The sequence below is a fragment of the Dipteris shenzhenensis genome, chromosome 30 (genome assembly GCF_047967505.1).
Source record: "Dipteris shenzhenensis isolate YYH24624 ecotype China chromosome 30, Dip_SZ_1.0, whole genome shotgun sequence".
NCBI classification, from domain to species: domain Eukaryota; kingdom Viridiplantae; phylum Streptophyta; class Polypodiopsida; order Gleicheniales; family Dipteridaceae; genus Dipteris; species Dipteris shenzhenensis.
This window is the reverse complement of record NC_141625.1, coordinates 45,195,204-45,218,880: the sequence shown is the minus strand read 5'-3', so window position 1 is coordinate 45,218,880 and position 23,677 is coordinate 45,195,204. Positions and strand designations below refer to the sequence as shown.

Below are 23,677 nucleotides of genomic sequence, written 5' to 3'. Positions count from 1 at the left end.
CAAGCAGGTTTTCAGAGACAACACTCCACCCTAGACCACATTTTCACCCTGAGGGCTATTATTGAGGAGGCGAAGTTGAGGCATCAAAAAGACTACACTTTGCTTCGTAGACTTTCGTAAGGCATTTGATACTGTCCCACACTCTCGCCTGATCAAGAGGTTACAGGAGTCGCAGCTCCTAGAGATCATGATTTGGGGGGTCATGAGTCTGTAAGAGGGAGGATACGTGCCCCAGCAGGCCTATCACACTGGGTTGAGAGCACTATCGTAGTAAAACAAGGTTGCCCCATATCACCGACTCTTTTAAGGGGCTCTTTATCGATGAGATCACTTCTTTTGTCGATCGCCTAGATGGAGAGGGTTCACTTCTAGCTGATCTGATGGTGCAGATATTGTTGTACGCCGATGACATAGTCCTCATATCATCCTCAACAGAGGGACTGCAAAAACATCTAGAGGCTTTGGAGATGTTCTGCAAAGAGAGAGACTTGACAGTTAACCTTGGGAAAACCAAGGTTATGATCTTCAATACCTCGCGAGCAGTGTCCCGTCGCCAGAGCTTCACATATCATGACGAGCCTATGGAGATAGTGTAGTCTTACACATATATGGGGATAGTGTTCACTAGATTAGGTTTCATGATGATCCATGTGAGTACGGCACGACTCACACGAGGACGGGGTGCTCTAGCCCCACTAGAGAGGCAATGCTTCCAAGCTCACTTCAAGGACCCTCCGACGAGGGGTTGGCTTTTTGACACGCTGGTGAGACCGATTGCCATGTATATAGCACCTTTCTGGGGGAGTGATATTTCAGAGGTAGAGTGGCAGAGATTTGAGAGGCTACAGGTGACTATGGGATCCAGGATGATTCGAAGTAAACCCTCAGTCCCCCATCAAATTATATAGGCAGAGTTCACCATGACCCCTCTCTAGGTTGATGCCATCTTTCAAATAGGGACGTTCCTCAACAAAGTCTAGGCCTTACCCCAGTGGAGATTACCAAGGTTAACATTGGAGTCCTCTAGGTGACTAGCAAAGAGCGGTGTTGATATGGCATGGTATGCATGGATTTCCACGTGGTTTGGTAGTCACGGCATTCAGATGGACAGACTTCCATCAAGATTCAACATTCAAAACAAATAAAGTTACTACATCTAGTCTACTATCTGATGGAGATGAATCACTAATCAATGATAGAAAACTATATATATTGGATGATTTTTGCATTTATTCTCAGTGCATAGATCACATGGAGAAGCTAAATATGGCCTTAGCTAGCCTCCAACCGGAATGGTTGCCTCCCCAATCTTATAGCCACATGCAGTTTTTGCTCACCAGTTTAGGACATAAGTTATACACTCTTGTTCTATGCCATCTGACTGATGCTTCTTTTCCCTGTGCTATGTCCATAAGAACCAGACCTTAGATCTGAACCTTACGAATCATAAAAGTCTTGAGCATTGATAATATTTGCAAAAACTTGTAGAAAGCTCTTACATCATCAAGTCTTGATAACCTTATGTTTATTTTTTGCAAAAAGTAGTGCTAGTTATATTACTTGAAAGTGAGAGTACAAGAAGGCCTAAAGGCCAGCGGGCTGTAATCACCAAACGGATTCAGCCCGAGGAGTCAAAATGCTAAATACAAGCCTCTTAGGGCATAATCATCAGAGAGTGGACAAACAGCCACGGTGGAGGGGCATAATGCCACTGAAGACTATGAGTGGAGTGCTGGAAGAACAACTCCCGGTGGTCCCAGTCTCGAAGGAAACGTCGTCTCTTTTCCTTCCCTGCCCGGGACTCTCCCTGAATCCACTGACCCTTGAGCGTGTGAATGATCGTGCTCCAGATGTCTGCTACGGTCTGGGTAGTAGAAGTCTGAGCTCCTACAGTCTGCGCGCATCTGGAAGTCCAGATATGCCAGCCTGCAATGCTCCCTATGATCTCCCAAACTGGGTGCCGAGGCATCGCTCCTGCATCTGTCTCTGTCAGATGCCAAGGGAAGCTGTCCATGTATGCCCAGGTGGCCTGCGTGATGAAAAGACGGGATCCTGTCTAGAGAACTCATAGGCCAAGTGATGTCCCGGCTCAATGCTGCACCAGCAAACGGCTCCCAAGGTGATCGGTCCTAGCTCGGGTGTAGCCCTCCCTAAGATCCCCATGATTCCCTTCCAAACCGTCTGCGCATGCGAGCAGCTCCAAAGGCAATGCTTCAGGGACGACTCCTGAAAACACATCTGGCAATGCCCCTCCTGCCCCATCTGTCTCAGCCAGCTGCCAACTGGAAGCCCCTTGTGTGCCACCATCCAAAGGAAGTAGGAGATCTTCCTCGGACGCTAGCTAGCCCAAAGAGTCTTCCAGAAAGTGTGAAGAAAGACCAAGGATATCCCCTGGGCATACCACCTATGTGCCTGTGTGGGTAGCCCTCACTGGAGAGCCCCAAGAGCACGCCGACCCATGCGTGCACTGTAAGAAAAGAAGGGGGTAGGGTTCTCTGAGGTCTCCGATCGTGGCCAACGCCACTCTCCTGGGTCCCACTCCACCTCTGTCAAGGAACGGCCCTCCCATATCCAGAGTCTCCAATCCTGGTCCTGCATAATCAAGGGGTCTATATGCCACGTCTTCCCTTGCAGCCCTACAATGCGAAGGCGCTGCCAGGGAAGCTGGGGGTCGATCACGGCCTCTCTGCTCTGTAGGCGACTGTCATCAGTGACGGAGAAGAAGTGTACCGAGGAGTTCGAGAAGAGGCCTGCAACCACCAAAGAAATGCCTCGTGGAGTGAACTGTCCTAGCCACCTCTTATCTCCCGGGAAGAGCTGTGCGGTGACTATGGGAATCCTCCAACCTGCAGGAATGGTAGCATCAATCTCCGCTCGCCGAGCCTAGATCCCACGTGCCGTACCTACTGCTGCTGCCAGCTCGCCTGGGCTCAGCTGACTGTAGACGTCCCTCCAAACCCGGAGCGAGCGCGCGGGCCCACGCGCCCAGAGCGCCCAAGGGATATGGGATCTCTCTCCAAGCTAACGACCTGTAACATCTGTCACCTGGCTGCTCTAGATCAGGGGCTGTCTGTCTAACTCCTCTCGGCAGCTAGGGGAAACCTGGGAAAGGCTGTGTCGCAACTTCCTCCAGACCGAGATGAGGCTACGGAGGAAGGGGGAACGAGGCTGAATCAAAGGAGCTGAAGTGAAGATTCGGATAGAAGGCTGCCAAACACCCCCTCTCTGGGGAGTACACGCACTGAGACCATGTTGTAGCAAGAGCTTCCACGTCTGCCCTCCTGGGATCAGACCGCGGATGACTAGCTTGCCAAGAAGTGCCTGACTCTCCAGTTCTGGATCTATGATGCCGAGGCCGCCCTCTGCCTGGGGGAGAATGACCGTCTGCCAGGCGACCCTAGCTCTGGTGGTGCCGGAACCGTCTGAACCAGACCATACGAAGTTTCGCACCAGTCTCCTCAGCTGGGCTACACAAGACCTCGAGAAACACCAGCAAGAGGCCACATATCAAGCAGTGGCAAGAAGGACCTGGTTGACCACAAGGGCCCTACCTGCCAAGGAAAGCCGAGCCGTGCTCCAGAAAGCAAGCTTCCGTCGTATGGAGGCTAGGACCAACAAGAACTACTGAGCCGGTGTGATGTCCAGGCCTACCTGGAATCCCAGGTAATGTGTCGTCTGTCCTCTAGGGATCCAGCGAAACCCCAGAAAAATACCCCACTGTGAGCTGGCTCCCGGATCTGTAAGAAAACCAACTGACTTATGCCAGTTGATTTTCACTCCAGCCGCAAGGCAAAAAATCTCTAGGGAAAGTCTCACATGCTCCAGTGACTCGACATCATCCTGCACATATAGGGCTGTGTCGTCTGCATACTCGGAGTCCAGAAGCTCTACATCATCTCGAATAGGGAGACGCATCCCGCGAAGACCAGTGGTACGGGCTCGAAGGAAGTGGGTCATGGCCTCCGCAAAAAATAGGAAGAGGTAGGGCGCTAATGGATAGCCCTGACGCACCGAGTGCTCGGGTGTGAATCTCTCCCCCATCCTGCCGCTAATGATAACCCGACTGGAGGCCGATCTGTAAAGGCTAGCAATACCTCTGATCCACTCGTCCGGGAAACCGAACCGAGAGAGTGTACCTTCCAAGAAGGACCAGTCTACCCTGTCGTACGCCTTCTCAAAGTCGAGAAGGAGTATGGCAAGGTGCTGGCCACTGTGCTGGGCCCATTCCGTCGCCTCTGAGAAAGTGAAGATGTTGTCCAAAATGCTGCGATCTTGGACAAAACCAGTCTGGGTGTCATGAATCAAGTCGTGTAGCAGGAGGCGGATGCGGCTGTTGATCATCTTGGCGAGGATTTTGTAGGCGGTCGAGAGGAGGGTGATTGGGCGCCATTGTCTGATCTCTTGGCGGTCCCTCCCTTTGGGGATGAGGCAAATCAGGCATGTCGCAAGGCTCTCTGGCATCTGCCCGCTGGAGAAGATGTGCTGGAAGGCTGCGACAAGGGCCGGTGGATCTACTCCCAAAAGGTGGTGAAGAAAGCTCTAGAGAGGCCGTCCTCACCTGGGCATTTCTGCCCATCAATAGCGCTCACCGCATCCTGCATCTCCGCAACAGTGAAAGGGGTGAGAAGGGCATCGCTCATGCTGGGCTGCACGAGCCACGGTGTAGATCTCCACACCTCCTTGCAAATGCGGCCACGAGGGTCTGGGGGCTCCTGTTGGAACAATGATCTGTAGAAGTCTGTCGCCAAGTCTCGGACCTTGTCTAGATCTGTCCTGACACTACCATCCTGCGCCCTAAGAGAACGGAGTTGTTCCCCTGCTGACCTCTGTCCATGAGTCCTGAAGAACTCTCTGCACATCCTGTCGCCTTTCCTAGCCCAGAAGGACTTGGAAGCATGAAATGAAAACTCTGAGCGACGCTGGGTGATCTCCTCTAGCATGGCTCGGGCCCGAACCTCCTGCTGTCTGAGCTCCTCAGAGCCTGGAGAAAACTGCTGCATCCGCTGAATCGAAGCGAGATCATGTCTGAGACCCCTCTCCCGTGCCCAACACCACTGTCTGACCTGAATCACCTCCTGCTGGCAAATGAGGCTAGACTCAGCAAGCGCCTAAGCTACCTGTGCTGCCATATCCCTGGTGGTGTCCCAATCCTGCTCCCATAGGTCCACTATCCTGCTGTGAACCGCTGCTCTGGAGTAGATGGAGTCTGGGATCCGGCATGAACGTGGAGGTGAGGACTGAGAGGCTGGAGTCCAGGACTAGGATGACTGGGGCATGGTCTGAAAGTGTCGTTCCTGGAACCACTCCTGACTCTCTTCCTCTGCCAAGCGCCCAATCACTGACATAGAAACGTTCCAGCCGCTCCAGAAGTCTGCCTCCCTCCCTCCTGTAACCCCAAGAGAAGTCCAGACTCCCGGGCCATCTGCGAAAGGAAGGCTCCCTCCAACTGTCCCGACCTCCCACTGCAAAGAGGAAGGAGTCCCAATCTGCCTGCTCTGCCTGAGCTATACGGAGGAACTCTGGGCCCTGTCCCTGCTGATCCTCTAAGGTCTTAAGGTTGTTGAAGTCCCCTCCTACAATCCAAGAGTCCATCTCTGGCAACAAGTCTGTCAAGGATCTCCAAAAAACGGATCTACGTCTGAGATCAGTCAGGGCGTAGATATTGAGGATGCCGATACGGAATCCCTCAATATGCAAGCCCACCCAAAGCGCATGTCTGGGATCATAGTGCCAAAACCACACACATGCTAAACTAGAGAAGTGTCGATGGAGGTACAGACACCCCCGCTCCTCCCCTGCTCGCCAATCGAAGGTTCCCAGTAGGTTTGAGAGCGTCCTGTGAGGACCTTCCCACAAATACTGGTTTGTGAAGCCGAAAGCTTGTGTTCCTGTAGTAGGAGCACATCTACCTTTCCCACCAAGGCTGGCTGGAGCTCCTGTTTGAGCACCATCTTCCTGGGGCCACGGGTGCCTGATGAGTGGAACCCGTTAACATTCCAAGAGATAATGCGTAAACTCATGAGGAGGGAAGGTGGGCCACAAACAGCTGTCTGCTTGCGGTCGAAGTCGAAGTGGTCGGAGGATGTCCTGTGTGGAGACAAAGGCGCTTCTATGAAGGTTTCGAAGGAGAGGCCGGATCATCGGACCCATCCTCTAAAACCTTCAACAGAGGGGAAAGGTCTTTCGTCCCGTGGTGGTATGCTCTCTCTAACCAGATTGACGCCTCTGCCAAGGAAATGCTGTAGAAGCCGGCTACCTCTGATGTCCTCCATGGGCGAAGCCCTTCCGCGTAGGCCCACTCCAGCAGTGGTCTAATAATGACCAGGATTCGGAAACCTTTGGCGCTGTGGCGCCAACGCAGACAAACATCACCCTCCTGCCACTGCTGCTGAAGAAGCTCCACTGCTCTACTACCAATCCAGTCCTGCACCTGCTCCTGGGACTGGTCTCGTATCGTCTCCCAAACATTTTCATTCGCCCATTGCTCATTTCTTTCACTGGAGATAGTGAAGGAATAGCTAGGACCATCGTGTGGGGCAAGGATGCCCCCTTGCGGAGGAAGAAGATGCTGATGTCTAGGCATGCGGGGAAGGAGCCAATACCCACTGCATCCAAGTAAACCCAAGGACCTGCTCGATAAAACTCCAATGGAAGAGCTCTAGGAGCAGCCCTTGGGCATGGGGACGAAGATGAGGAGTCTGAACCAGAGGGAGGGGTGCTGGCCACCTGCGGGGAAGGGCCTCTCCCCTCTGCCGGGCCCGGAGGGATAGGCGAGGGTGAGGTCTGAGCTGGCTTCGGGGCTGCAGGTGGCGCAGGTGGAGGGGGGGATTCCCTCTGGATCATGCTCGAGGAAGAGAGTGGAGTGGAAACCACCGGTGCGGAGGGGGATCCTGGAGGGGGTGGGGGTCGGAGAATCGAGGAGGAGGGGGGAGGGGGAGGAGGGCGGGGTGAAGGATGAGGGGGAGGCTGGCTGACCTTCTCCTTTCCCTTCTCCTTCCCCTTACCAGGCTGCTGATGAGTAGGGACCATCGGAGGGGGCTCTTGCTGTAGATGGGCAGGTTTTTTGGGACCTTATGTTTATCAAAATGTGTTTTGTGTAAGCTGATGCGAGGAAAAGCCACATAGACACACGCACACACAAGCATATGTATAAATGTATATATGTATGTAGCTCCTGTGTGAAACGGGTTACATCCCTAGGTGCATGTTTGCGTGCTTTCATGTGTGAGCGAGTGGATATATAACATAGAGAATCAAATACTAGATAACCCCCCTCCCCTTCTTGCAATTGATGGTGTGTGTGCCTCCCATAACCCTTAAAACCCAGTTGTACAATTACCAAAACTTAGATTCAAACTTGACAAACCAAGATGTCTGCAAAGAGTGATTAAACATTCAAAAGATTGTAAATATCTCTTACACCCTTACACAAACAAATGTCTCGATAACCTTACGTTTATTGAGATGTGTTTGTGTGTACAAGAACTCACTTTTTTGCCTTGTATGACAGCAAGGCCTATTTCAAAGATTTCAAATAGGAAACAAAGGGCAACACATTTTTGTAGCACTCAAAAGCAAGTTCAGAAATTTCAAGTATTATTATTAAAAAGAATGAGATTCTTTATATTTACATATCTAGATGAATCCGGGAGCATGAACATATGCTCTCACACCTACAAATTTACACACCCACACATACTTGAGCATCCGTTTATACAAAGGCCTTTGTACTGAGTTTCTATCAACAGTCCGGAGATGAAGGGCAGACTCAGCCGTGACGAAGGCTAGCACTCATGGTGGAGCGAAAGATCACGAGGGCCTACGCACTGAATTCACTGCACACAAGATAAATAGCAGTTTGCACAGGCTTTCCACACACTTGGACCCCAACATCACCCCCATACACAAGGTAGGAGATCTCATGAGCCTGGAAAACTACAAGACCATTATGATTGGACATGTCATGTCCAAGATCTATGCATCATACGTGACACTGAGATTAGCTTGGTCGCGGAGCTTTGAGGTTTCCAAAGCAATGGGACATGCACGCGTCTAGGTAGATCATGGAACTATGGATCATGTACTTACACTCAGGGGGGTCATCGAGGAGGCTAGGGCACGTCTATTGCTGCTTAGTGGATTTTTGCAAGGCTTTCAACACAATGCAAAGAGCCTGACTCATCAAACATCTACAAGAGATCACTTGGTAGTCATGGCACTTTATGAGAGAGTCTCGAGTAGGGTTCAGACAAGCACAAGATGGATAGAGGAGATCATGAGCACCATCGGAGTCAAACAAGGTTGTCCACTATCACCAACCTTGTTTGGCCTCTACATTGATGAGCTTGAGACTTGTATTGGGACCCTTGGAGGGGCTGGTTGCTCTCTTACTGGATCTTTGCTCCGGATTCTTCTTTGCGCAAATGACATGGTCTTACTATCCTCCTCAACTGAGGGTCTCCAACGACACTTAGATGTATTTGTCATGGGTGTTGATGCCCGGCTAGTGGCTCGACCCTCAGCTCATTTTTCATTTTAGTCTCATAGAACCTTTGGGCTTCTAAGACTTTTAATAAAATTTCTTTCTTTCTTTCTTTCTTCACTCAAGCTACAACTGCTTATGAAGACTATATGATTTCATTTTAGTCTCTCCCAAACGAGCATCCAAGCAAAAAAATGCTTAGACCATCTAGTTGATAGGGCAACACATCACTTAAGATTCTTTATATTTCTTTCTTTCTTTATGTATTCAGTGAGGCCTCCTGAAGACATGAATACATCTCTCCTCTACATCCCGTACAGCTCTCTGTTAGCTTTCGTACATCCAATTAGTTTTCCGTACAGCTATTTGTACATCCCGTACAGCTCTCTGTACATCCCTCTGTACATCCTGCTAGCTTTCCATACAACTCTCCGTACATCCGTACAACTCTCCGTTGGATTCCCGTGCAGCTCTTCGTACATCTCTGTTAACTTCCCGTACAACCCTCTGTACATCCCGTCAGCTTTCTGTTAGCCGTACAACGAAGCAAAGCCGCAGTGTTCTAGGTCAGCCCAGGCTGAGCTGAGCCCTTGGCTCAACTTGGGGTGTTAGCTTCAGCAAAAGGGTTTATCAAAATCTGCACAGGCCACCGTGGAATTCCCAAAGATGAAGACTTTTGCAAGTACACCGAATAGTAGCCCCTACGCATTGATTACAAGCGGAGGATTGGATCTAACCCACAGGAGCAGATATACTTTCTACAATAGGAAGCAAGAGAGCTCAAGCTTATGGTTGCAGCTGTTGATAGGAGAGTGAAGGAGATGGCAGGAAATAATAAGCAAGAGATCATTGCAGAGGTAATACAAAAGCGCAGCACATCTCCACCAGCACCAACACTTGTGGTCAAAGAGATGATTACTACTTAACAAAGTCTTTCTAATTTTGGATTGGCTGCTGGTCTGCATATCAATTTTGACAAATCTAAGATTTTCCCTTGAAAGCTGCGATTGGCACTCGCTTCTTTGGCCTAGTCAAATTTTACCTCCTGATCCTCAGTCTATAACTGATGTATGATCTTCATTTGCTCTCCCTTTTTCTATTTTGGTTTCTCAGATGTACTAGTGGAACTAGCTGTAATTGGAACTTTATGTGATTATCAGTCTCTTGAGACATAATATAAAAAACAAGTACTTTTTTTTTTCTTTAAAAAAAAAAAAAGCCTCCTGATCAAATTGTCAAGCATTTGGGCTATCCTGTGTGTGGGCTGGAATATTACAATTAAACAACAATTGGTTTGGGTGCCTGAGAAGCTTTATAAGAAATCGGATTACTGGAAATTATCTACATGGCCTATGTATGTTCGCCTCAGAGTTGTACAATTCATTGTTATGGCTCAAGGTCTTGTAGGAAGGGTTTGAAGCTGTTAAGAATGCCTTATGTGTGTTCTCCCAAGATGTATGGGGGTCTTAACATACTTAACATTCAGTTTCACACCTTAGCCAGGAAGACTACTATGCTTCCTATCTCTTTTCCGCAAAAACAGCCATGGTCTGTCATGTTGGCAGCCATGTGTATGAACACGAGGACACATGCTTATGGGGATCGGATTACGAATCATTGGGAGGTGGTCATTGGTAAATTTCAAGGCGTTATTCCGGGCTGTCCTTTCTCATCTTCTTTAGTACAGGATTGGAAACGAGTGCTTTCTAAAGTTAAACGGTCCTCTGCAAATTCAGCTCAGCGTAACTCTCTTCGTCAAGAAAGCATACACTGGAGCTTAGTCTTTGGTATGCCTCTTGCTTTACAAGAACCAGTTCGAGCATACAATCTAATGAAGCTTAGGATTCATTACATTGATGATGCAGTGGATTTAAGGGAATATATTATCCTTTCCGGATGCCTGTCATCCTTTTCCTCTTGGTATGCATCATCGACCCATATGGATAAAAATAAGTGATTTATTGCAGCCCCTTCTCCCAATTCCTCCATCTGATGGATCTCATAGACTTCAAGATTGGCAACTCATTTCTGCTACTCCAGGCTTACGCCCACTTTCTTTGCAGGCTATTACTTCTATGAAAGTTTATAGGTTGATTTTGCCTCCTTCATGGATTGCTCAGCATGGGAATACTCTCTGGTATCTGCATAAATCTCTTTCCTAGTGGAAGTCAAGTCTTCAACTATTATGGCGAAACAAACTGCCTTTAAAGCAAAGATTGTTTCTTTGGAGATGTTTGGTGGGCGTTTTTTCAGTGGGTGTCACTTTGGCCAAGCGCAAGATTGCAAATTCTCATTGTTTGAGGTGTTTTAGTTCTTCTGAGACTGTTCCACATCTTTTATGGCTTTGTCCTCAGTCCAAAGCTCTCTTGGACCGTATTTCCCACTGTCTTCGACTGCGTTTCCTTGGTCATCGCTTTGGGAAATATTTCTGGATCTTTGGTAGGCTTACTATGGTACATGCCCAATACTCTCTTTTTTCATTGGGCCACATTCTGTGCTCTATGGACCATTTGGAAGCACAGGAATCAGGTGGTCTTGGGGCAGCCATTGATCCAACCTTATGAGTTTTTTAGAGCATTGTTAAGGCAATCTTTGTATGATGCTTGTCATCATGATGACTTGGATGTATCATCTTTGGAGGTGTTTTCCCACTGCTTTTGATTTTTCAGAATAGTATTTTCTTAAGACTATTCTCATTGTTAAAACTTTTTCTTGATATAAATACAGTGGTTTCACCAGAAGAAAAAAAAAAGTGTGTGTGTGTGTGTGTGTTACTGCAATCTCTGTATGATGCTTGTCATCATGATGACTTGGATGTATCATCATTGGAGGTGTTTTCCCACTGCTTTTGATTTTTCAGAATAGTCTTTTCTTTAGACTATTCTCATTGTAAAAACTTTTTCTTGATATAAATACAGTGGTTTCACTCCAAATAAAAAATAAAAAATGTATGTGTGTAGATATAAATAAAGCTACATGGATTTCACTACATGTAGATATAAATTTTAGACCATCTTCGCCTCCGTTTCCCGAGTCACATATTTGGGAAACTTTTTTGGTTATTTGGCAGATTTAGGACGTCTTTATCTCAATACTCACTCTTTTTCTCATGGGTGAGATATTGGGCTCTTTGGACAATCTGGGAAGAACATAATTTGGCATATTTGGGCCGTCAGTTTCAAAAGTCATATGAATCCTTTAGAGCCTCATTGCGGCAATCTTTATATGATGCCTACCATGAGGGTGATATACATGCATCTTGCATTGAGCTTTTCTTTTTATGCTTCTGATCTGTGGAATACTCTCCATCTTGGAGACTTTCCCTCTTGTAAAGCTATGACATTATAAATACACAGCACTGGATTTTACTATAAAAAAAAAGTGTGTGTGTGTGGAAGTGTTAGTGAGAGAGAAAATTCTGGTGTGAGAGAGAGCACAAGCTATGGCGACAATTCCAGCCCTCAGCCGGCCCTGTTGGTGATCCTAACCTGTCCCTACTGCTGCCTACGATCCGTTCATCCTCCTGAGCTTGCTCGCTGCTATCAGCTACCTTTCTAGAGCTCCATCTGGTCTCTTTCCCACTTCGTTTCAGCCTCCTCCAGCTCCCCATTTGTGTGTGTGTGTTTCCTGCAGCTCCCCGTTTGTGTGTGTGTGAGCGAGACGATCTGCTCCACGTTTCCTTTGGACTGTGCAGCCTATTCGGAGCCCTTACCTCTACTTGCGAGAAATTTCGTCATTGTTTCGCCATCCTGTGTGCTCTCTCAAGCCACCTTAAGCCCCTCGTTATTAGTTTCCTCTTAGATTTGGTCCACTCTATCAGTGCGTTGGATTAGTAAGTTGTGTGTAAGGCAGTATTCCTGCAAGCTTTTTGTCGCAACAGGTTCCCGTGCCCTCTTGTCCAGGTCTCGTGTCCTTCTATCCAAATCCCGTGCCTAGCTGATATAGCGTCGCCACCCTTTTTCTAATTTGAATCTTCCTACTGAATGGACTAGCTTCAATGGTAGAAACAAATAAGTATTATGTAAAGAGAGCGCTCTCTCCAGAACCCAAAAGACAGTCAAGGGAGACTCTGCTCCCCATAGCTCCTTCATCTGAAGATGCTTCCTATGTGTTTGACATGTTGAATGAGGAATTTCAACAAAGTAGAAGAGAACGGATGCCACCTGCTCTGGAACTCACTTACAAAATGAAGTTGCCTTCTCTTGTGCATCCTCTGAAGAAGCTCTCTCAGACTGCAGTCATCATCTTTTTCCCACGGAAAATACCCTCGGCTAATGATGTGGGACGATGGGTGAATTCCCTCCTCGGTGGATGCTTTGTGGAAGGAGTTTATTTTGCCTCCCAAGGATTTTATGAAGTTCAACTCTTGGATGCCTTGACAAAACAAAAGATGCTCGAAATGTCCCCTTTATTTTTTGGTTGTCAAATGGTGCACATCATGCCTTGGTCTCCTAATAAGGACTATCAGAATCTCATCAAACATCATTGCCCTGTATGGGTTGAAGTGGTTGATTTCCCAGATTACATGAGAACGGAGCTTCCTGGCTTAGCGATGACATTGGGACAAGTGATCTGTCCCCCTCGTCCCACAGGTAATAAAAATCGCTTTTGCATCTTATGGGATACTGATAGACCAACCCCTCCTTCTATTGCAGTTGAGATTGAGGGTGTTAATTTAGGAAAGAAATATTTCACTTTGAAATGGGGCATTTTTGCTGGAGCTTGTTTCTCTTGTCACAAGTTTGGGCACCTAGCTTCTGAGTGTCCCTCTATCCTTCATCTGCCTCCTCCAGCTGCCATTCCTCCGCCATCTAATAAAGGAGGTCAGAAGACTTATGTGAAAAAGACTGAAGCCAAAGGAGCAAAGCCTCCAGTTCATACAGGGAGCCAAGTCATTTCAGCTCAAAACAAGGATAAAGGAAAGAGCAAGCTAGTGGAAAATAATTCATCTTCTCACGAGGGTTGGTAGACTGCAAAGAAGACAGTGCCTCTCAAACAAAGACCTCTCCAATCTCATAATTGGGATGCTTCTGCTCCTTCTCCTGGTCAACCATCTACCTCTTCGGACAGCCCCATCTCAAAGGCATGGGTTAATGTAGTCAAGAAGGGTATTCCGCTTTGTGAAGAAGATGATCTAGTCAAGGAATTGGATTCTGAGGGTCAGCAAGACCCTGAGGCAATGGCAGAGGCCTGATGCCTCCCTTTATTTTTGAGGACTACTCATTTCTTGTACATATTTTCATGCGTGCTTCTCTTAAATGTGTTTCTTATAATATACAGGGCCTCTGCAACCCGAATAAATGGAGGCTCCTTTGGTACTATATAAATAAAACTCATCCAGATGTTGTGTGTCTACAAGTGCATAATCAGCATTCTTTTGCTGGCCAGCATGGGTTCTTTTCAGGATATGATATATTTTATGCAGGATCTGATCAATTCTCTGGGCTGTGCATTCTAGCTAGACATGATTTACAGCCCTGGGTAGCATATAATGATCTTTGTGGCCAATGTATGATCAATGGAGATATTTTTGAAATTGGTTCCTTGTATGCCTCTCAAACTTCAGCTTCTAGAGCTCGAATGTGGGACTCCATAAAGCAATATCCTTGGTCCACAAATGCTATACTTTGTGGTGATTTCAATAATTACCCTCAATGGCAGGACAATACCACACATAAATCCCATATGCTGCCCTCTAAAATTCAGCAATGGGAACATATGATTTCATCACTTCGTACCGCAGATTTATGGACAGCAACTCACTCTTTAGTTTTGGGATTTACATATCATCATAATGCTTTTACAGAATATTGAGCCAGGCTTGATAGATGGTATCTTATTCATGCTCAGCAATATGATGATTATACATGTCAAATGTGAGCTGACTATTCTCAACAACTATCTGATCACACTCCACTTTGGTTGAACTTTTCATTTGGCATGCCTCTGGATGACATGCAGCTCTCTTCAGTCAGACACTTACAAGTCAATCAATTCTATCTTTCTCATGAAAACTTCCAGCAAATGATTCGATTGGCTTGCAGGCCATTGTTATCTCATGCTCAGGAGGATCTTGACTTTGCTTGGAACTCTTTTGTACATTGTATTCAAAATGTTATCAAAGAATATGGAAGATGGTACATGGTAGAAACCAAGCATCATATCCAGTGGACAAAATCATACAAGCAGTCCTTGGTATAGATTAGCCATCAAAGGTCCCTTTCTACTTCTGAGCAGAGTTCATTGTCTTGTGCTTCTTCCATAATTGATGCTAATGATAAACGCAAGCTTTCCAAATGGCTGACAAGGGTTAGAGTTAAGCCTATGCTAGATAAGGGTTGTTCCTCAAAATCTTTCTTTCGGAATTTACATGCATATAGACAAAGTCAATCTATTATGAGAGTAAGAAAATCCGATGGTATTTGGACCCAGACTTTATCTCAGGTAGAAAAACAATGTCTAGATCATTTTCAGCTTCTTTTTTCTCAACCATCTTCTTCTACTCCTCAAGTTGAATTGGCTCGGAGCAAATTTATTGATCTTGTTTCTCCTATTTCTTTGCCAAAAGCTTCATTGCTGGAAATGTCTTTTTCAGATATTGAATTGGATGAAGCCCTCAACCATTTGGGTAAACATAAATCCCCTGGCTGGGATGGTTTGACAGTTGAATTTTTTGTAGCCTTCTGGGCTGAATTGAAGGGTCCAATCTTGAAGCTCATTAAAGTAGACTGGCAGCATCAACATCTTCCTTCAGCTTGGAAGCATGGTCTAGTTAAGCTTGTGCCCAAAAAACTCCTATGTGAGACTATGGATGACTGGAGGCCCATCACTTTGATGCCTGTTATATATAAACTTGTTGCTAAAATGTTGGTTCATCAGATACTGGATATTCTTCATAATGGACTTCATCCCAGGCAATATGGTTTTGTTCCAAGAAGAAATAAACATGATAATATCTCCAATACCGTCATCGCAATGGAATACGCTAAATATTCAGCTCAAGATGTTTTGGTCATGTAGGTGGATGTGGCAAAGGCATTTGATACCGTACAGTGGGATTATGTCTCTCAAATCATGTCTAAACTTGGTTTTGGGCCAAAGCTAGTTAATGTCATATATTGGCTTTACTCAGATTCCATTGCTCAATGCTTTATAGGGAATCATTTGTCTGAGTCTTGGACTCTCGGAAGATCAGTTCGACAGGGATGCCCTCTCAGTGCTTTGCTCTATGCTATTGCTTCACATCCTTTGCTTCTTTATATGGATCATCTGGTTGATAGTGGACAGTTAGTGGGGCTTCAGATTCCTCGCTCACGGCCTTTCATTGCACAGGCTTATGCAGATGATTCTTTCTTCATGCCAAAGAATAGTCCTCTGGAGCTTCGCTTATCGATGGATACCCTTTCTGATTTTGGGTTGGCAGCTGGTCTAAAAATTAATTTTCAGAAATCAAAACTCTTGCCTCTCAAGCATTGCGACTGGCATGCTATCCTTTGGCCCGGCCAGATTATTCATCTCGAAAACATAGTAAGACATTTGGGTTATCCAATTGGCTGGAAAATCAGAAATAAGCAACAAATGTCTTGGGTATTTAACAAAATTCAGGACAAATTAGAATATTGGAAGATCTCCACTTGGCCTTTGCATGTTCGGCTTCGAATTGTCCAGTCCATTGTTTTAGCTTATGTCCAGTTTTACCTTCCTTTATTACATTGGTCATCTCGAGATCTCTCTTTTTTTATGTCTCAAGCCATGGAGATTTTTTGGAAAACTAAGCTTCATAAAAAAGCTTTAAGGTTGCTCAAAATGGACCTGCTTTGCTCACCCAGAATGCATGGTGGTTTGAATATTCTAAACATCAAATTTCATGTGTTGGCAAGAAAGATCACTATGCTCAAGGATTTTTTTCAGCAAGAGCAGCTATGGTTATCATGTTGGCATTTTTGTGTGGCCAGATGCGCACAAATGCTTATGGACATTCGCTAGTTGATCCATCGGAAGTAGTACTTGGCAAGTTTTAAGGTAAAATACCTGGTGTCCATTTTCTATTGCCTTGATTCAGGATTGGAAGCAAGTGCTCTCTCGCATCAAATGGTCTCCCCATCCTACTTCTATAGCTTCATCGCTTCGAATGGAAAGCCTTCATTGGAGTGCTATTTTTTACTGTCCTCTTGCTGTACAACAACCAATCAAAGCTTACAATCTCATGAAGTTGGGCATCCGGTTCATTGATGATGTGGTAGATACTGAGGGGCATATTCTCTCTTTTTCGGCACTACAATCTTGGGATGCATCATAGACCCATATGGAAAGCTATTGCAGATCTCTTAGTCCCTTTGGTTCCAATTCCAACATTGGAAGTAAGAGACAGGCTTCAAGATTGGCATCTTCAGTCTTCAAGTCCAGGATTATCCTCTCAACGTTTGCATCTATTGACTTCCATACAGGCTTATCGATTGATATTACCTCCTCCATGGATTGCTTATCATGTAAATTCTATTTGGCATCTGAATAAGTCTTTAACTTGGTGGAAAGGAAAATTGAAATTGATATGGAAGTTGAAAATGCCATTGAAGCAGAGACTCTTTTTCTGGAGATGTATTATTGGTATTTTTCTAGTGGGAGTGAAATTGGCTCAAAGAAGGATTGCCTCTCCTCTTTGTCCAAGATGTCATCATACTCCTGAGAGTATTCAGCACTTATTGTGGTTTTGTTCATATTCCAGAGACCTTTTGGACAAGATCTCCTATTTTTTATCTCTCAGATTTCCTGCACACAGGTTCTGAAGGTTTTTCTAGATGTTTGGCAGATTATCAGCTTCTTTGTCATAGTATTCTCTTTTCTTTCATTGGACGAGATACTGGGCCTTATGGACCCTCTGGCTACAGTGAAATCATGCATTTCTGAATTCACCCCTTCAGCACCCTTATGAGTTCTTCCAGGCCTCATTGCGGCAATCCTTATATGATGCCTTGCATGAGGAAGATTTGGATGTTTCTTGCATTCAGCTTTTCTTTTACTGTTTCTGATGGATAGGGCATTGGCTCTTTTCTCGAGCACTGTCTTGTTGTAAAATGGATGTTTCATAATATAATTTTCTTAGTTTCACAAAAAAAAAAAAACAAAGTGTGTGTGTGTGTGTGTGTGTAGATATATGATGCCTGCCATGAGGGTGATATACATGCATCTTGCATTGAGCTTTTCTTTTTATGCTTCTGATCTGTGGAATACTCTCCATTTTGGAGACTTTCCCTCTTGTAAAGTTTTGATATTATAAATATATAGCACTGGACTTACTAAAAAAAAAAGTGTGTAGATATATGAGGTGAAGCAGATGCTTCTTGAGCATTCCCCTCTTTTATGGACAGCACCTCGTACATGTTCTCCCTTGGTCACCTCCCAGAGATTATTGGGCTTTGATTAGGCATCGTTGTCCTGTGTGGGTGGAAGTTGTGGACTTCTCTCAATGTCTTGCCTCCTTGTTGCCAAAAAATGTAGCCTCTTTGGGGAAGGTGGCATGTCCACCACGGCCAAATGGCAACTCGAATAGATTTTGCATCTTGTGGGATATAGATAATTCCACTCCAGATTCATATTCTATTACGGTTAATAATGTTGCGATGGGCAATGCATTTTACAAGTTGAAATGGGGTTTATTTGTAGGAGCCTGCTTTGAGTGCAAAAAGTTTGGGCACATGGTTTCACAATGCCCTGTAGTCTTGCACAAAATGCCTCTAGATGCTATGCCTGTTGATATGCATCATAAGGATACTCCTGCCTCCTCTCAGGCTAAGAATAAGTCCAATAAAGCAGCAAATACAGCTCAGGATAAGGGGAAAGCTCCAGCTGCATCAAATGCTAATGTTTCGGCCTCAATGCCTTCAACTTCTCAATTGAAAGAAAAGGAAAAATCTTTGCAGGAAGCTTGCAAAGTCTTAAGAAAAATTATGACAGCAAGGAGACCTCTTCCATCACATACTTGGAATGGCTCGTCATTGAGTGGGAACACGCCACACGAAAATTCAGGGATTGGAATTACTTGGGCTGTAGTGACAGCTAGTTGTACTCTCTTTCCTAAAGAGGAAGTGGATGCTCTTTTATCTTCTCCACAGACATTAGTTTCATCTCAGGGTTAGGGGCTGGATCCTGAGGTTGAAAAGCAAACTTGATCTTTTGGGTTCTTACATGTAAATACTTTGTAAATATGTTGTCATACATAAAGTGTCTTACTCTCAATGTATAGGGTCTACGTGATCCCAGGAAATGGAAGCTAGTTTGGGGATATCTGCATCAATTGGAGCCTAACATAGTTGCATTGCAAGAGCATAATCAGCATATGTATGCTGGCCATTTTCATTCCTCACATTAAATGTGTGTGGATTGACTCACCCTTTGAGGAGTCATGAATAAGCATTTTTCTGGTTATGATATTTTCTATGCAAGAGAACATTCTTTTTCAGGTGTGGTTTTCGTAGTGGAACATGAGTTACAGCCTGTGGTTGCTCTAAATGATAGTCAAGGTAGATGGCTGAACATCATCCAGAGAGCATGGCTCAACTAAGTGGCATCATGTGATTCCATTCCTTCGCCATATGTATGTTTGTATGTATGCATGTTACATGCATGCACGCATGCATGCGTGCGAGGGGAAAGTCTTTGAATTTGCATTGGTCTATGCACCACAATCTTCTTGTAGCAAAGGTTTAATTTGGACTGATATGCATAATTATCCCTGGAAACAACATGCCTTCATTTGTGGAGATTTTAATAATGCTCCTCAACCAGGTGACAATACTTTAGGTCACATTCACATGTTAGCCTCTAAGCTTCAGTATTGGTCTATTTTATTGACTCAGCTCCCTCTTATTGATTTGTGGAAAGAATCACAGCCTATGCTGCCAGGTTACACATTTCAACACAATCTCAGTCTGCTTATTGGGCTCAATTCGATCGATGGTATAGAGTTGATCCTCAGCATTAAGACTTTCTCGCTGTCAATTTATGGGTGGATTACACGTTCACACATTCTCATCATGCCCCTTTGTGGTTGATGATTGGTCTCCATGAGATACCTGATGATAGGCTTGTGCACAGAAGATTGCTCATTGTCAAAAATAGTTATTTGGAGCATGAAACATACAGGGCTCTGGTTAAAGATGCGGTTCAGCCACTATCTCAACAGGCTGCCATATTTTGCTTGGGAAGCTTTTGTTACACTAATGCAAGCAGTCATTCATAATTATGGCAAAAGCTACATGAAGACCTTGCGAGACAATGTTGCTCGGGCAAAATTTCAGTATCACTCTTTGATAGAGTTGAGTCACTTCAAGAATCTTTCTTTTCAGGAAAATCAGATTTTATGTCGGGCACAATACTATCTGCAATGCAATGACAATAGGAAAATAGCAAAATCGGAGACACGTGTGTGATAGAGAGCTGTTTTGGATAAAGGCTGCTCCTCCAAAGCATTTTTTAAAGGGCTGCATTACAGAAGGTCTTCTCCAAATATTTATTGGGCTTTGTTATGAGATGGTGTTTGGACTTCTTCTAGGGCACAGCTTGCCGCAGCTTCTGTTCAACATTTTTCTTCTCAGTTTGGGAAAGCAAATTTACCTTCGCAGGAGCTTATTTCAGCAAGGGAAAAATTAATACAACATGTCACTCCAATTGTCTCACTGGCACACGCCTTGGATTTGAAAGCTCCTTTCACTGAACGAGAGTTAAGTGATGCTCTTAAATCATGTGGTATATGGAAATCTCCTAGCTAGGATGGTCTAATGATACAATTTTTCTTGGCTTTTCGGGATCTGTTGAAAATGCCTTTGCTGCAAATGATCAATACTGTAGAATCCCGTAGGATAGAATAGATGCATCTTGCAAGAGGTGTGAGAGCACAATGAAAGAAAGATGATAGTTCTCTATAATGATTGTGAGAGAGAGGACTCTCTCTTATAGAAAGAGGGAGAAGGTAATACCTTCCCTACATAAGTGCAATCAGCCCCTACATCAGTGGGAATCAATCCCTACATCAGTGGGATTGCCTTTGTCTTACATCATCACTTAGGTCACACACTAGACACATCATAGCACTTGATGTGCCTTTACAACACACACAAACACACATGTGACTCCCCTAGATGCACACATGCACCATAGAGCAAGCCCTTGATCATACTTATCCCAACATAGCCCCCCTCAAGGGGTTGCCTCTTGCAGTGTCAAGGATACATCTAGTCTCATAGTTTCTCATGCCATCTCATGGTGGTCAAGGATAAATCTATGGCTAGGATCTCATGCTAACAAGGGTTCCCAAGGGTGTGAGGTTCACAGAAATGGGATAGCCAACACACATATCACATGGCCTACATCATATGGTGACCAGAGGTGATTTATATATTCTTTTTGGAGTACTACTCTAGGCAGAGAATCTCAAAATTTAACCAAGTGATGAGACCTCATCTTGTGGAGACACATTAACTGAAAGTAGATTGGTAGTTTCTGACTTTGTAGTTGCTTCCTTTTTGGCTTTACAATACTTTTCATGGTGATTGTTTTTGCCACAATGTTTGCATGGATTGATCTTGAAGCAATCTTTTGAGAGGTGATTAGTCTTCCCACAATGTTTGCAAGGTGAAAACTTGCTCTTTTGAATTTTTATGGCATAGGCTGTGCCATTGCCTCTCCGGAGTTCCATGTGCCTTTCTTCTTCTTGAAGAGCAGTAATAAGACCTTCAAGAGTAGAATTAGGAAGATTTTTCAAAGTGGTAACAACATGATCATAATCTTCAAGCATACTTTTGAGCAACACTACCATTGCATCATCTGTAGTGATTGCAGAGTTGATAGAAGCAAGTTGAGTCATGAGACTCCGGAGGCATATGATTGACATGGGCAGCCAAAGGAGTGTCACTAGCCATCTTCAATTCAAAGAAAGCAATCTTAAGTGACAATTTTGAGATGTGAGAGCTAGCACAAAAAATAGTGTCAAGCTTCTGCCAAGCTTCAGAAGGAGACTCTAAATCAGAAATGTGATGAATATAGTCATCTCCTAAGCCAAGAGCAATGATGCCATAGGCTTTCTCCTCTCTAGCAGGATCTCTTACCAGGCGTGTCGGAGCTGAGGATTCTCCAGCATTAGAGGCTGTTGAAGAAGAAGTTGAAGCAAGTTTGACAAGCCCCCAGAGGTTTTCCCTCATCAATGCAAACTTAACCTTCATCTGCCATGTGTGAAAGCCTTTACCATTGAACTTATCCATATTCAAGAAGGTAGCCATGAGAGGGTCTAACCTAGAATGGGCAGTGTCTACTCTCTTACAAGGCTAGAAAGAGTTGAAAAACTTCAAAGTACAAGCATTTAGTGTGGCAAAGACTTGTAACCCAATTCCATACTACAAAACATAATGGAAATGATGCTTCCTCTTGCATGCTTCATAGAGGTGGCTAAATGAAAGTATTCCAAGCAAATCCAGGTGTAGCAACTTATAGCAAAGCTGTAGCCATAGTTGTACTGATGCTATTCAACACTTTAAAACATCAGAAATGCTAAAGTAGCATTTAATGTAGCATCAAACTCACAACATTGTCAAAACTGTCAAACAGAGACCAAAACTTGGAGGGTGCAATTCTCACAGCTCATAGCTCTATTCAAGGGGATTTTTATGCAAGAAGAAAGGCCTTATACCAGAGAAGAGCTACCAGCAAGAAGGGGCAAAATGTTGCGCCAGGTCGCCTTGTAGATGCTTGAGAAAACCGACTGGTTTTTTGTCTGTTGCACCTCCATCTCTTGACCAAATGAGCTCATATTTCAACAGCAGGTTCCCTTCAGTGTCCTGCAGCTTGGGCTCAGAGGAATTGACAAAAGGATAAGCACAGAGGCGGCATTGTGTGAAAGTTTGTCAGAGAGTGTGAGTGTTGGCGTTGCGCGTACAATCGAAATTTGTCTGATTGCTTGTAGCTGGAAATTCGTCCATAAGTGAGGAGTTTGCAGCTCAAAGGGTTTGGGAAATGGTTGTTTGTAGGCAGAGAATAGAGCTCTCAAAGATTTGGGGAAGAAGGAGGAAAATGGAGAAGATGAGAAACTAGTGGTTTATGCTAGAGATAGCATCTAATGCTAGACTAGGCTAGATCTAGAACCTAAAGCTCTGATACCAAGTGTAGAATCCCGTAGGATAGAATAGATGCATCTTGCAAGAGGTGTGAGAGCACAATGAAAGAAAGATGATAGTTCTCTATAATGATTGTGAGAGAGAGGACTCTCTCTTATAGAAAGGGGGAGAAGGTAATACCTTCCCTACATAAGTGCAATCAGCCCCTACATCAATGGGAATCAATCCCTACATCAGTGGGATTGCCTTTCACTTAGGTCACACACTAGACACATCATAGCACTTGATGTGCCTTTACAACACACACAAACACACATGTGACTCCCCTAGATGCACACATGCACCATAGAGCAAGCCCTTGATCATACTTATCCCAACAAATACTGCTTGGCAAAATCAATATATGCTAGATTCTTGGAAGAAAGGGTTGGTCAAACTTCTTCCCAAGAAGCCCAGTTGTGAATCATTGGCTGATTGGAGGCCTATTACTTTGATGCCGGCAGTGATATGCAAGATTGTCACCAAAATGGTGGTTGAGCGGATTAAGGACTATTTACACAATGGCCTACACCCAGCTTAGTATGGTTTTATTCCAAGACGGCATATTACTAATAATATTGCCAATGCCTATGTTGTGATTGAGTATGCCAAGTACACAGAGCAAGAAGTGCTTATTTTGCAGGTGGATATTGGAAAGGCATTTGACACCATTCAATGGGATATTATAGCTCAAACTATGCAGGCTTTGGGATTTGGTCAGAAATTGCAGCATGTCATCTTCTGGCTTTATCAGGATAGCAAAGCTGCATGCATTTTGTCTAGAGCCCTGGATGCTTCGATGTTCAGTTCGGCAAGGTTGCCCTCTCAATGCTATCTTATATGCTATAGCCACACATCCAATGCTTCAATATATTGATCACTTGGTGGCGACAGATATACTACATGGGCTGGAAATTCCTGCAAATCGCTCATTGGTTGCTCAAGCCTATGAAGATGATTCATTATTCATGCCAAAAAAAACTCCAATGGATCTTTCTTCGCTAATGCAAGCTCTCTCTTTGTATGGACTAGCTACTGCCCTTCACATTAA

The 23,677-nt window shown here is 44.8% G+C and overlaps 1 protein-coding gene and 1 pseudogene across 1 annotated transcript in view; one reads left to right on the top strand and one right to left on the bottom strand.

Annotated features, from left to right (window-relative positions):
* Window positions 1-23,677, bottom strand: part of LOC147882206 (P-loop containing nucleoside triphosphate hydrolases superfamily protein) — a 128,026-nt gene that overhangs the window by 57,553 nt on the left and 46,796 nt on the right. The gene's annotated exons all lie outside the window — the stretch shown is intronic.
* LOC147882207 (uncharacterized) lies at window positions 12,580-13,451 on the top strand (annotated as a pseudogene).